Here is a 13,818-nt window from a genome sequence, read left to right on the forward strand (position 1 = left end):
CTGTTCATGACTTACCAATGTATAGTTATAATGTATGCATTAGTTAACATCAATAAGCACTGTTCATGGTTTTTAAATATCTATAATCTTTTTCTTTAAGTTAACTATGGTATTTACTGTTCATAAGATCTTTAAATTTGCCATGGAAAATGGTGAATATTTTGACAACTCTTAACATTAATAAACATCTAAATATGTAGTCTTTGAAATAAGTAATGCTTATTCATGTTAACTAAGTAATTAGTTCACATTAGTCCGATTATTCGGACATGAAAGATGAACCAAAACATTAATTCATGCAATAGTTAATTCATTAGTTAACATTAAGAAATACTTTTCATGCCTTGTTGATGCATTAGTTCATGTTTGGTCACACTTTACAGTACGTGTCTAAGTAACATGCAGAGAAAAGGGGTAAACTACAGGACAACAGCATCATGGTATTATATTGCATCTAATTTTGCAAAATGTTTGCAGTGTGGCATATGTTGAAGTACAACAATGATGCTGCATCCACAGTCAGAGAGGAAAGCATCAGAGGAGATGCTGCAAACCCCCCACTCTCTCTCTCACAGGAACCCAGAGCTGTGACTGACAGAGGGATATTCTCATTAGTGATTTGAGTTTTATTGTTTTTTTTTTTTTAACTGGCTGGTAATTTGAGACTTAAGTGCAAACTCAGTTGCTTAATGTATTTTTTCACTTTTGGGAAAACCATCTTATTTCGTATTTCATCAACTTAAAGAAATTATTTACCAAACAACTGATTTCACAAGAGATGTAACCAACATACTACCAAGCACACTTCCCATTGTCTAAGAGATTAGAAGTGCGAATATTGCTGTACTCTTGCACCTTCCTGTAGCAAACTGTGCCTTCACCAGACTTTATCATGAGCGTCAGACACTCTTCCCTTATTTTTTTAACAACCAGTTTGAAGTCCAAATAACAAATATGCTGCCTTTCCCTTATGTGTTTTTACTTTGTAAAACAGTCCTCAATTATGACTTTCATTTTATTTTACTGAAATCAAATAAGCACTTGAGAAGAAATTAAAAAAAAAACATAGCCTTAGGTAACTGCACACATAAGTGGTATACATCTATAATAACAAACAGCTGGAGTCTCAAGATAAATATTAACAACAGAAAACTTGTTTGTTTTTTTGTTGGGGGAAGGGTTAAACTTTTCCAAATAAGGCTAATAAGAGTTCAGACTTGGAATAGTGATACTATGTACAGTACTAGTCAGTGTAATCATGAGCTAACCTCTGCTGGCACAATAGTCCCATGTCCAGCATAAAATGTATCCTTTTGCAGCTTATTGGGTTCTGACACATGATAGGAATTCAAAAGGGGATTTCCCAAACTGCCTAGAGACCACTGGTTTTCTGGAAGCAAAAGCCAGCCTTTTTTTTCCAGAAACCTTTCCTGTCAGCAAAGCTGGGGCTGTCCGTAAGTCAGGCCTTGCATCACCTCTCAAGCGTTTGTAATTAACCCATTCCATTTTAAGCAGTGTGCACCCTACTCAACATTTCATTGTGTTCCATGTTTCGAGTTCCCTTTATTGTGTTGCCAAAAATCCCCACTTTGCAATCTAGTGTGTTCTTATTAAATTTTGTGCAAAGTAAATAAACTGTAATAATCGAGGTTAAACAAACCTGGTTGAATTTCCAGGAACAGCAATGTTCTAATGTGGCCGGACTAGCTGTTGCAACATTCGAAACTCACTGAATCTTCCCTGTGTTTCAATTTTTTGATGGTAGTAAATAGAGCTGTCCTCTTCCTCAAAAACACAAGACTTATTCTAAAGAGCATGAACATTTCACTTTCTAATGCTCCTGTTCAGTTTGGTACAAGTTTTCAGCCATTCAACAATTGGTATGTAAGTAAAATTCCCGTTTCGTGCTGACTGTACTTAGACTGAGAAATATACTGCCCAAGCACTTTGGCAGTCATTTCAGATTACCCTTGTAGATCCAAGCAGACCTAGGTCAAATACCATTACATACTTGTATTTCAGTTTTTTTAATTACATCAAATACCTTTTAAATTTTGTATTGGAAAAATTACAAATTGTATCCTGCTTGACAATTACTAATTGACTGTATTTGAAAATACTTTTTAAAAGTATTGATATGTATTTGCAAATACCTAAATTGTGTATTTTTCACTAGTATTTGATATTTTTCATTTTCAATAATTTGTATTTGGGTTGTGATGGGTTGTATTTGAAAATATAACATTATTTGTACATCAAAACAACATAAACATAGCACATTAACACAACATAAAACGATTAAAGACACAATGTGAGATTTCTAATATAGTCCCAACAAGGAGAGTAGAAGAAAAATATTCCATCTGTCCCAAAATGCTAAATTGGTCCAATTTTCTTTAACTCCTCATCTAATAGCCAAAGAGAGGAGGAGACAAGGGGAAGAGACAAGACAAAAAAAGAAAAATTGGATATTTAAAGTGATACCCATTAAGATTCACCCTATAACAAGCCACCTGTTGCCCAAGATCTCTTTGAGGGGGAAAATTGTCAGCAACCCACCAGCACCACACGATGAAACTCTCAGCTGAAAATGATTAGATAGGTTATCAATGCAGATGAGGACAAGGTGGACACACTTCCTGTCCCCAAACTATCTCAGCATGAAAAGTACATCCTCAATGATGCTGTAGACATCCTTACCCCCTTTGAGATTGCCATGGATTGTGCACAGGGGTCAAATGTTGTGATAGCCGGTTACATAATCCCATGTATAAGGGGATTTTTTACTTATTTTACTTTCAGGGACACATCTGCTAAAACTGCTACTAAATACAAACAAAGAAACAAAAGGACAAAAAATCGTAAAATGCGAAAGATTATTAAACAGTCTCTGTTTTTATTCTGTAGCCTCTGTTAAACAAAAAAAAGCAAAAAAGAGTCTGATCTTATTCATGCAGGGCTCTTTGAAGAAGACACTCTGATAAACAAGTAAGTCTACATCTGTAGTCCCAACACTTCCACTCTCTTTTTTCAGGTGCAAAAAATACAAATAAACCACGGAGCAACAGGTGAGAGTGGCTGGAGCAAGCAGTGAATAAACCCCTCAAAGTCACTCTGGGATACGAGTCTTATTTAAAAGAAGGAGAAAAATATATCGTCACCCTTCTTTAGCAGTGAAGTAGTATACTGCAATACTTTTATTTAAGGGATTTAAGGGTCCAAATCTGTATAAGGATCCCTCTGCAACTGGTACTCTTTAGGCAGCCTGTCTGTCGGCTCTAGATCTCCAGTGATATTTGCCTCTGAAGCTGTAGCCCCAGCTCTCTATCAGGAGAAAGGGACTCAAGCAATGCCCAAATAAATAAATCCAAATAAACAAATAATCATACAATTAAGACTAAAATTATCATGACAAAAGAATACATGTTCATAATTAACAACAAGCACCATAAGTGAATAAAAAGGCATACATAAATACAACATCACAAAGTAGATAATTTAAACCATTAATGAAAAATAGCCTAAGCTGAATGGCTTTTCAAAAAGAAGGACCCACTATTAATTCAGACCAGGCCAGGATAGCGTTTCACATACCTTGCATACAAAACAATGAAAACTGCAGAGATTCTTTCCCACAATATATTTATTGATTGATGCATTTATTCCAGCCTAAAAGATCAGATAAACACTGTTTTGTCCACGGTGCTGGGGGGGGGGGGGATGCGGTTGCTGACCGTGTTTTATCCGCGGTGCAACTATGAATTTGTTTGATTGGTCAGCGAGTGCAACAAACATTTTTCTTGTTTTTTATCTGAGGGGGCAAGGCGAAAATTGGAGCCCCCCCCCCCCCAGTAAAGGGAGTGTTCATGTGCTATTGTGCTAATCAGAACTTGTTTGCTTCTGCTGGAAGCTCTTTTTTCTTGTTAAAGATTTTATTATTTGACATTTTAAGTACTGCTACCTGCTTTAAAATGGTAAACCCTTTCACCCTTTATGGCCCCTTCTTGTCTCAGTTATCTTTAGAATTAATTTGGAAATTATTTCTGTTTAATTTAATCTGCAACTGCTATTTTTGTAAGGAAAGCAATGTTGTAATTCAGGTGTTTGCATATAAATGTTTGCATGTGATCTCTCATTTCCATACAATGACTGTAGAATCAGCCCAACACACCACTTTAGCTGATGCTGCTGTGTAACACTGACAGCACATTAGGGTTTAAAATGTCCATAAGAACAACAGTGCTTTGTTTGCTACAATCATATTGTAACTATTAACAACAGCACCATAATACATGCAAGCTAAAGAACCCAGCAATATTGCTACAACACTATAATAGGTGTTGAAACTTCCCCACAATTACGCAGATTACAGAGGCATAAGAAGACTTAACATCTGAACTACTGAAAAACCAAGCATGAAAGACTAAGCTCCCAGAAATTAAGCAAGAGCACTTAAAAAAAAAAAAAAAAAAAAACACCAAAGCAACAACAAATGAGTAAATCATTTAACAATGAAAGTTTTTAAATCTGTGGGGTCAGACTTGGACAAAAAAGATACTAGAATATTAAAACAAATGGCTTCTTTTGAGACATGCATAAAGATGTTGACCCCAGTTGTTTTGCAGAAGTAAACACCCCATGTGAAAGTCCTTTAAGAGTTGTTTTCAAGTTCATTCATCACTGTGTGTGCTGGGGGTAAGGTTGTTTCATTTTCTGTGCAGCCCATAGGGTACGGATATCCGGACTGCTTGGTGCCCCAGCCTTGCCGGGAATGTGGGTCTGGTCAGATCCAGTAACTGGTGAGAAAAGCCTGGCCCAGAGCCCTATGCAATTTCGAAACAAATTTTCACTTCTCCCTTTTTCTCATCTTCTCTCTTTTTTTTTTCCTTTTTGTACGTTTCGAATCAGCTACAGCTACAGCCCCGCTGACGTCCGAGGAGCTTGCGGTCACAGCAACACCAGTTATCACGGGGATAGTCTTGTGAAACTGAAGGCCTTCCTGTGGTTGCACAAGTGGAACATCATCCTTAGCCGAACATCACAGGGCAGTGGCCATGAGAGAACTGTGCAAATCGGGCATCACCCAGATGCTCCCTTGTGGATGTGCAGAAGGCTGCCATACTAAAGTACACTTCAAATGGAACGTGTGAAAACTCTTTCATCACTGGACTGCAAGGGGGCAGAGGTTTCACCTTCAACACTGACTACTTCAGGTGTGAAATATTATCAACAAGGCAAGCTCCTTCTTCTCTCAAGCATTAAATCAGTATAAAGGCTACTCCTCAATCCTACTGCACTTCGCCCCCTCAGCCAACTACTGTACTTCTCACCGTTATGAAAGTCTACCACCCACTATACTGTAGCACAGTAATAGCACACATTCACCGAGGGGTTTCCTTTGGGTTGTCTACAATGACTATGCTTTGCACTCGATTATCATAGTTACCATTTACAAAATGCACATAAAGACTGGACAGTACTAGCCTTAAAATAGGCCAATCAGGAAGTTTCAGAGCATAGGGAAAGCATGAAATAACCCTAGTAAAGTGTAGTGAATGCACATTTATGGATGGCAAATAAATCTGAAACAAAAGTCTCACACACACAAAAAAGTGAATCTTATAATTTTTTGTCATCCAATTTCTAATAATAGTGTCAATGTAAAGGCATTTTGTTACAACTGGAGTAATCAACTACATTACATTAACTTCTCAATTGGGGGTCCAGTGATAAAAACGGCAGTGGTTTGATATTCAGTTAGAAATACCCAAGTGCTTTAATTCTTTGTTTTATTGAATTCCACAAATATATTTTCAAAATATCTGGGAATCCAAATGGCAAGAAAGATACCAGCCCTCCCTGGGGAAACAGCTTGATAATCACCAAGGAAGTGGCTGAGATCTAGGTTGGAATGAAACCCTGAAGACTTTGATACCCCGCCCTCACCCTGCATATCTGACTGAGGAACAGTCACACCAGGGCAATGTCCAATATCTCTCTTAAATGGGAAGCTAATAGTAAGAGAACAGGCAGCATTCAAATTGAAACTACATCTCTTGAGAAGCAACACTGGTCTGAAATACTTGAAATTCCACTTTATTGCAGTATCGGTCATCAAAAGCTTCTTCAGAATGTAGTCATTTACATGCTGTGTAAATACACCAGTGCTTTCAGGAGCTGAAGTAGCAGGAGGGCTGACCAGACATCCATAGGTGGCACATACCAGTCCTGTTCTTTCTCAAATGACAGATTTTAACTCCTGTAACACACAGGCTGGAAAGCAATTATCTGCTTGTGACTTACCTCATCTTTAAGCACAGAAGACAGACCAATTCATCAATCGTGTTACAAAATAATTAAAACACATATACACAAACATATCAAACCACAGCACGACCATATAGCTACTGAGGCAAATATTTAAATGTTTTTTTTTTAATAACATAATAATCATCATCATCACCTGGTGAAGATTTTAATAATCAAGTCTTTCCAGCTTGGTGGTTTAGATTTTTTTTTTTTTATTGTAAAAAGAAATCCTACAATATTGATAAAGTATAATTATAAAAAACTTTCTGCAATGTTTTAATAAAAGTATGTGCTAAAAATAAGTAATTAGCACAGTCATTAACCAAAAACAGGGAAAGGTTGACTTATAGAATTTATTTTGTAACAGTTTCAAACTGTGGGCTTCTCAGACAAAGACCACACCGTATTCGTGGTTCAAACAGGAACTGCTCTTATGCAGCTCTTACAAGAGCTACAGGCTTTAAACTGAATCTAACCACACTCACAGTCAGAGGGAGAGGGGAGGAGGCTTGTGACACGTGCTAACCTGCACATCCAGGTTGAACAGACAAGGGAACACGTGGAACAACATGACCTCCCCCATAGTAACTCTGCAGTGGGTGCTAACTTGTGCCTTGGCTGCATAGTCCACCGGGCCACTCCCATGATCCAAGCTGCATCAAGGGTTCACGGCTGGGGGTGGGGGGGGTTCCAAGCCCTTCGTTCTCTCCCGACCGGCCATAGGCTAGTTCTGGGGGCCGTCAGTGGAAATCCCTAATGTGAAGGCCTCTGTGGCATGGTGCGGAAACCCGGAAGTGCCACTGTGTGGGTGAGAGAAGAGCTGTTTTCTCTGCCCCCGTTTATGGAGGCCCTGGCGAGGTGCATAAAGGAAAGGCGGAGGATGAAGATGGAGGTGGAGGCGACAATAAGGATGGAGGTGAAAATATATTGAAGATGAGGAGACTGCGAAGCCCTAGGCCTGCCTTTAACTGTGCTGAGCTGCGGTCCCCATGTGATGGTGATGTGGCGGAGATTGAAACTGCCTATAGCTCACTTGGCAAATCCTCACTGGATTAGGGCACACAGTCCACAAGGCCACTCGTGATCCCCTGCACCCCAGGAATAGGAAGATGTAGCCAATGGCACTCCATTCAAAAAGCAGGCGGTATTACAATATTTAATTAATAAAACCTCATTCATCACAAACATTTTCCCTCATGTCCCTGAGGTAGATCCTTTTAGTTTGGTGTACAAGGGGCTCCCTATTGCATTTTAAGTGCTGTCACTTAGATAAAAGGTATATAATTCCCATAACGATGTTTCCAACTAGGTTACTCTAGCGACGCTGACCACCACAGCTAGTTTTGCAACGGGTACGCCCTGTTCTATCTCTCTTACCAAGCATTTCCTAACCACAGAGACTTCCGAGGCTTTTATGATGGCAAGATATGTTTATCTCTGAATGCTCTGTACCGACGGCAGATGGAATGTTTTTCAGCTGAAAGATCACTTGAGAGATGATGCACTGCAATCGCACCCCCCTCACCTGTCCGTTTAATCTTAATTTAGCACCAAGATGCCAGACTTCATGTAATTTTCCATGTATTGTGCAATGTACCTAAATGGCCTGCAAAATTCTACAGGCCATTTTTTTATGTGAATATAATTTTTTGAAAACCTGGGTTATAAGTTATTTACTTTTATCTGGAACAATTAATCACTCGGTCATGCAAATTGTAACAACTTGGCTAGTCATTTTGTGCAGGAACTCATCTCGGTAATAGTGTAAAGGTGGGTATTTGCAACATCTCAGATTGGCCACCGGGTTTTTAATTGAACCCAGACTAGGGCTTTTTAATTCAGTATTGCAGCATGTAGCAACAGTCCAGCCTAGCTAGGATCACAGTACAATGTGCAATGTGTCACTCTTACACACTTGACAGTGAAAAAGGAAGCAATGCCTCATCCCCAATAGCAACACTTAGCTCATAAGCCTAAACAAAAATAATCATATCTAATAAAATATCTAGATACCCTCCATATATACATACATACATACATACACACACACACACACACACACACACACACACACACATATATATATATATATATATATATATATATATATATATATATATGTGCCCTGTCAAAAAAATAAAAAAATAAAGCCTTCCATTCACCTGATCAAAGAGGACTCTGCATAGGAAAGCATATTGTCAATCAAGTGACTTCAGTATTATAAGTTCCTATAGAATTATGAATATAACAATTAAACAGCTAAACCATTGACCTCTGGACAGACAGGGAAAGCGATTACCTTTGAGGGAGGATCTTCTTGTAATTTAAAACGTGAACAACGTTGGCTATGTGGGTTATCACACTAATATAAATTACAATCGATTAAATTGAAGATTGCCTTTTTGTTGCATGAATACATAAAATCACTTGCCTCACAATTACATTATTTTGGGACTTTAAAACATTTTTTGTTCGGGAGTGAGCAGGAAACAATAAGGATAAAATACCATGTTTATAAAATGCATTTAAGCTACGATTAATAAGTCACTACTTTTTATCAGGGTGAATGGAAGACAAAATGAAGGGGGGCAGTCAGGAGCAAATATGCGTGCGTGTGACCGGAAATCAGATTTATAACGCAGAGGCAATTGTGTCATTAGAAGACTTATGGATACAGTATTTATATAAAGTCTGACATATTAAAATATACACAGGAGGTTTATAAAAATAAAAATAAATCATAAGCAATAGCCTAATTACTGAAATAATTCGCTCGTTTGTTTATGAACACCAGAATAAAACCACCACATAACGTTGTTTTTTTCTGTGTGTGGTGGGAAGGGGGGTGTACGTTTATATTTTGTCAGCCTACACCTATAGATAGTTTTTTTTTTTTTTTTTTGTCAAGAGTGGTGGTCGTATTTATTTTTGCCGATGAATTATTACCTCAATTTGTTCTCTTCGTTTTCCAAGTGCTTCCCGGTGAACTCGACGAACTTTTCCAGGAAAAAAAACATAGGAGTTTACCAGAAACCCAAAAAAAAAAGTCTGCTTTGACCAATCAAGAAAAGGGTTTGGTAGTGACATAAAAAAAAAAAACGATCGCATAACAGGAAGTGACTCACCAAGGAGGGCAATGTGCGCACTAGAGAAGGAAACACCATCGGAGTCTTTAGATATGCAGCTGCAAACATCTGGACGGTTGGACACCGGTGCGCTGCAACATTTGGGCAAACCACAGTGTGCAGTTTCGCGTAATGCGCAGCAATGCAGTCGGCAAACGTTAAAGAGAAACAAAGTAATGCATATTGTAGCCTTCTTGTTCTCACCTAATCAGGCAAATTCAGTTTACTTGCTAACTGTTTGTACCTGCAATTAAAGATACTTATGGTTTTTTTGCAAAGTGTTTTATTATTATTATTATTATTATTATTATTATTATTATTATTATTATTATTTGATACATTTTATTTTTCGCATGTGTTGTGAGGTGAGAGTTTGCTTTGAATATGACCCAAAAAGATTAGTCAGAATGTAAAATGACTGCATTTCTATCAGACATGGAGAGTTTACGCCAATGTTTAATATATTCATAGGCATGATCTGACATTTCATTGTGGATCAGGTGAGATTAAATAGAAAATCGTTATTTTAAAAAGTAGGTTAAATACATTCAGAAAAACGTAACATAAACACGTTTAATACAGTACCCTAATGATACTCTTACTAACTTACTTAACAGGGCCAAAAAACTATCTTTAATTGCCTCTTGTTTGTTGGAAACCTATCAGGAGCCCCACCTTATAAATACACTGAGTCACTGCTGTAGGATTTAAGAGGCGGAAGCATTTCCATAAAATTCACAAAACAATTCAGTAACCAGAAATTAATACTGATTGAGAACAAAATGCAAGTCGGAACAAGAAATAGCTATGGAAATACTGTAATAAATAGGCAATATACTTATGAGAAGGTAACAAAATAAGAACAATTTACTTGGTTAGAAACAACAGCTTGACAAATACTGTCCCTCACTGCATATGAATGCCTCCAATTAATTGAAACATGTTTTTGACTGTATGAAACCTTTCATTCTTTGACAGTGATAGAGACAAACATGCGATCATAGCTAGCAGCAACTGTTTTTCTCCTTGGCTGATACAGTTGGCTATGGATGATTGGAAAAGCAGCCACTGATGATGTCACAGGTTGATTTTTAATTTCTATTATTATCATTATTAGAAAGAACACACTGGTCAAACACCATGAGATACGAGCATTGAGCACATCTGCACTTCAGACCTGTCAATTTGTGGAGCTGGATTGGTTAAAATAGTTTAAACCATGGAAGGGTTGTGGTTTACACATTTCCAGTAACCCTTTTATTTGTTCTCAGAATTTCATTTAAAACCACTTAATGACGAAGGGTATAGGGGAATGATTTAAAACAGTTTCAGAAATTATATTATTTCATTGTCATTTGAATTTTTTTTTTTTATTACTCTGCATTTACAATGATTCTACTCTAACAGCTTCAGAACTTTGCTGTGATTTTAGTGTGCAGTGTTTCAAGAATGCTAGACATGGGTAGTGCTCTTGAGGTGGGATCAGCACAGAAGGAACAGTCTTTTGGGGATCCTGAAAAGCAAACAATATATTAACTTTATAGGATATTATTTTCTTATATGAGGCAATAATTCTCTCACGCGCACACACACACATTCTCTTGTTGAGAATTTTGCTAAGCTCAAAGAACTGTCAGAAAATGTTTCCCCATTGTTTAGTTTTTTTCCTGTCTTCTCCTGGTCTCAGTGATTTCCCTGTTTTAAACAGAGAGCATCAGTAACTTCCAAACTGCAAATTTACAACTTTGCTTCCCTATCCCCATTAAACACACACACTCATGCAATCCTTATATTCTAACATTCAAACTGCTCTTTGGTAATTTTATCTGACTGAAGTACAGTACAGAAGCAAATATCTGAAGTAGCTGCCCTTAGAGTATATCCCAGTGTTTTTTGTTTTGTTTTGTTTTTTTGCGTTAGTCACAGCTACTGCAAGAAGAAGCCTATATCTCATGGTAAATCTAACAAAAACAGCAACAAAAACAACAACCCAGAAACGCTCCTTGTGACTCTTGCAAAATTCAACAAGTGTCAGCACAGTAGCCTCAGATTTGGTGGGGGGGGGGGCAAATTCAAAAACAAAACAAAACAAAACAAAACAAAACAAAAACCTGACGTGTCACAGAACCCCAGAACAGACAAGCTTCCACCACAGACTGCGTGTGTCCCAGCTCCTGCTCTGTTCGGTGACGATGTAAGGTTTCAGGCTCATGTGCAATGTGCAGTACGGTTTGTTTTTGAGTGCTGCTTTGTCTTTGCACACACTGCCAAGACGTCAGCAAAAGCCAGTGACACTTCGCTCAGCGTAAGGGGCAGAGGAAGGAAGTGAAGGCCCTCTGCGTTGATAGCAGGAGGGAAAGCACCGACATGTATGCTCCAACAACTAGGACTACAGCTTGTGTACAAACCAGGTTGACCTACTTGCTATATTCCACTTTATATTCAACCTCTTTGCATCATACGTGGCCAAGAATTGCTGTACCTAAGCATGATCTACCAGTGACCTGAAGACACTAGGCGCAGGTGTAGAGGAATAAACAATTATATCACGGAGCCCTGATTAGCCTGGTTTCGTTTTTGCAGAAGTGAAAAGGTCCCAGTGGGAAGACTAGCATTCCCAGTTCAAAGCAGTCTTCTTTATGACCTGAGTGCAAGTCAAGCAACAAAATCCAATTTGCAGCTGGAAAAATCAATCAATTGCCTGTTGTTTTGTTTTCTTACTCCTAATTGGGTAAAACTGATGCAACCTGCACTTTCAAAATCAATCAACCAAATCGTATAAATACAGAAAATAAAATCAGAACCTTCTCAGGTAATAGCCTGGAGATCTGCACAGCTCGCCGGAAACTGCAAGTGTGCAAGATTATCTCATGAGATAACTAGATTTTCAAACACCTCAGCCCTGTTCTCGTGCATCTTAACAAATCTTCATTATTAGGTTGTCATATGAAGGTGGTGCACAGAAGTACAGCGTTTTGCATGTGACAGATCCATTCCCTGGTCAACTGGCAGGAATCAAAACAGATGCTTGGCTGATCTCTCTTTCATTAGATCATAAAGCAGATCCCTGTAAGTGTACAAACAATCAAAACTGACTTGGATCGAAGACGTCCTTGTACCTAGTTGGGCCATGCAGTTGTCCTTACCTGGGAGCCAACTGTAGGTTGTGAAACAATACACAGACTAGGAGAGATAGCACTGTATTTGTGATCTCAGAGTGCATGCAGGGTGCACCAATGTACAGTAACTTTCCATCTGACCTTTTTGCTCGGCAGTCATTTTGTGTGCCTAAGGACCTGAAGATGCTTGAATGTCACAGTCTCTCTGCATTCCCTGTTTAATAATAAAATGTCCTCGTACTGAACAGGAAGGCATAGTGCGGCTAATGGCTATGCACCCTGGTCAGCATGGGGCCTGTACAATTTCATTTCCTTAGTAGAAATGGGAGTTAGGCAACGGAAGATAGATTAAATGCAGTAGAGAGATTACAGCACATCTGACACAAACAGCATGTGTTGCAGCAGCACCCATATCAGTGCAACAAAGACAGAAACACACTACAAGATCACAGATGTAATGTACTGAACGAAATGCAGGGGGGTTGGCTTTCTCTGTGCTTTCTAATTTCCAAATCAGCAGGTCACAAGTATTGGAGCTTTGATTAAATAATTGTTAATATAATATGGTTAAAGAATCATAAACTCAGGTGGTAAGAAGGGCGAAACACAATAGTCCCATTATTGGGCTGTGCACTTCAAAATTCCAAAAGGAAGGAAGGTGAGAGACAGAAAGACAGACAGAAACAGATAGACAAAGCAGGCTGCTGATGTCATCTCTACCCAAAACCTTGCTTTAAATAATTGTACTACTGTACTACTTTAGCAGAAGTGGTCAAGTCAAAGTTAACACCTGTAGTCTGCAAGCTTCTTGTGCACAACCTCATAGAGATCGATTGTGTCTGCCAAATGTAAAATGAAAGCAAACAAACAAGAGCAAAGTATATATACTCAGCAAAAAAGAAACGTCCATTTTTTCAGGACACTATTTTAAAGATAATTTTGTAAAAATTCAAATAACTTTACAGATCTTTATTGTAAAGGGTTTAAACAATGTTTTCCATGCTCGTTCAATGAACCTTAAACAATGATTGAGCATGAACTTTGGAACGATCGTTAAGACACTAACAGCTTACAGACGGTAGGCAATTAAGGTCACAATTATAAAAACTTAGGACACTAAAGAGACCTTTCTAATGACTCTGAAAAACACCAAAAGAAAGATGCCCAGGGTCCCTGCTCATCTGCGTGAACATGCCTTTGGCATGCTGCAAGGAGGCATGAGGACTGCAGATTTGGCCAGGGCAATAAATTGCAATGTCCGTACT

The 13,818-nt window shown here is 38.3% G+C and overlaps 1 long non-coding RNA gene across 1 annotated transcript; it reads left to right on the forward strand.

The window, feature by feature from the left end:
• The first annotated feature begins 1,785 nt into the window (after positions 1-1,785).
• LOC136748736 (uncharacterized) lies at positions 1,786-6,715 on the forward strand. Its single transcript, XR_010816615.1, has 4 exons — positions 1,786-1,880; positions 3,035-3,068; positions 4,722-4,799; positions 4,909-6,715. It is a non-coding gene; the product is annotated as an uncharacterized LOC136748736 (long non-coding RNA).
• Positions 6,716-13,818: the final 7,103 nt, after the last annotated feature.

Source organism: Amia ocellicauda, chromosome 4 (assembly GCF_036373705.1).
Source record: "Amia ocellicauda isolate fAmiCal2 chromosome 4, fAmiCal2.hap1, whole genome shotgun sequence".
NCBI classification, from domain to species: Eukaryota; Metazoa; Chordata; class Actinopteri; order Amiiformes; family Amiidae; genus Amia; species Amia ocellicauda.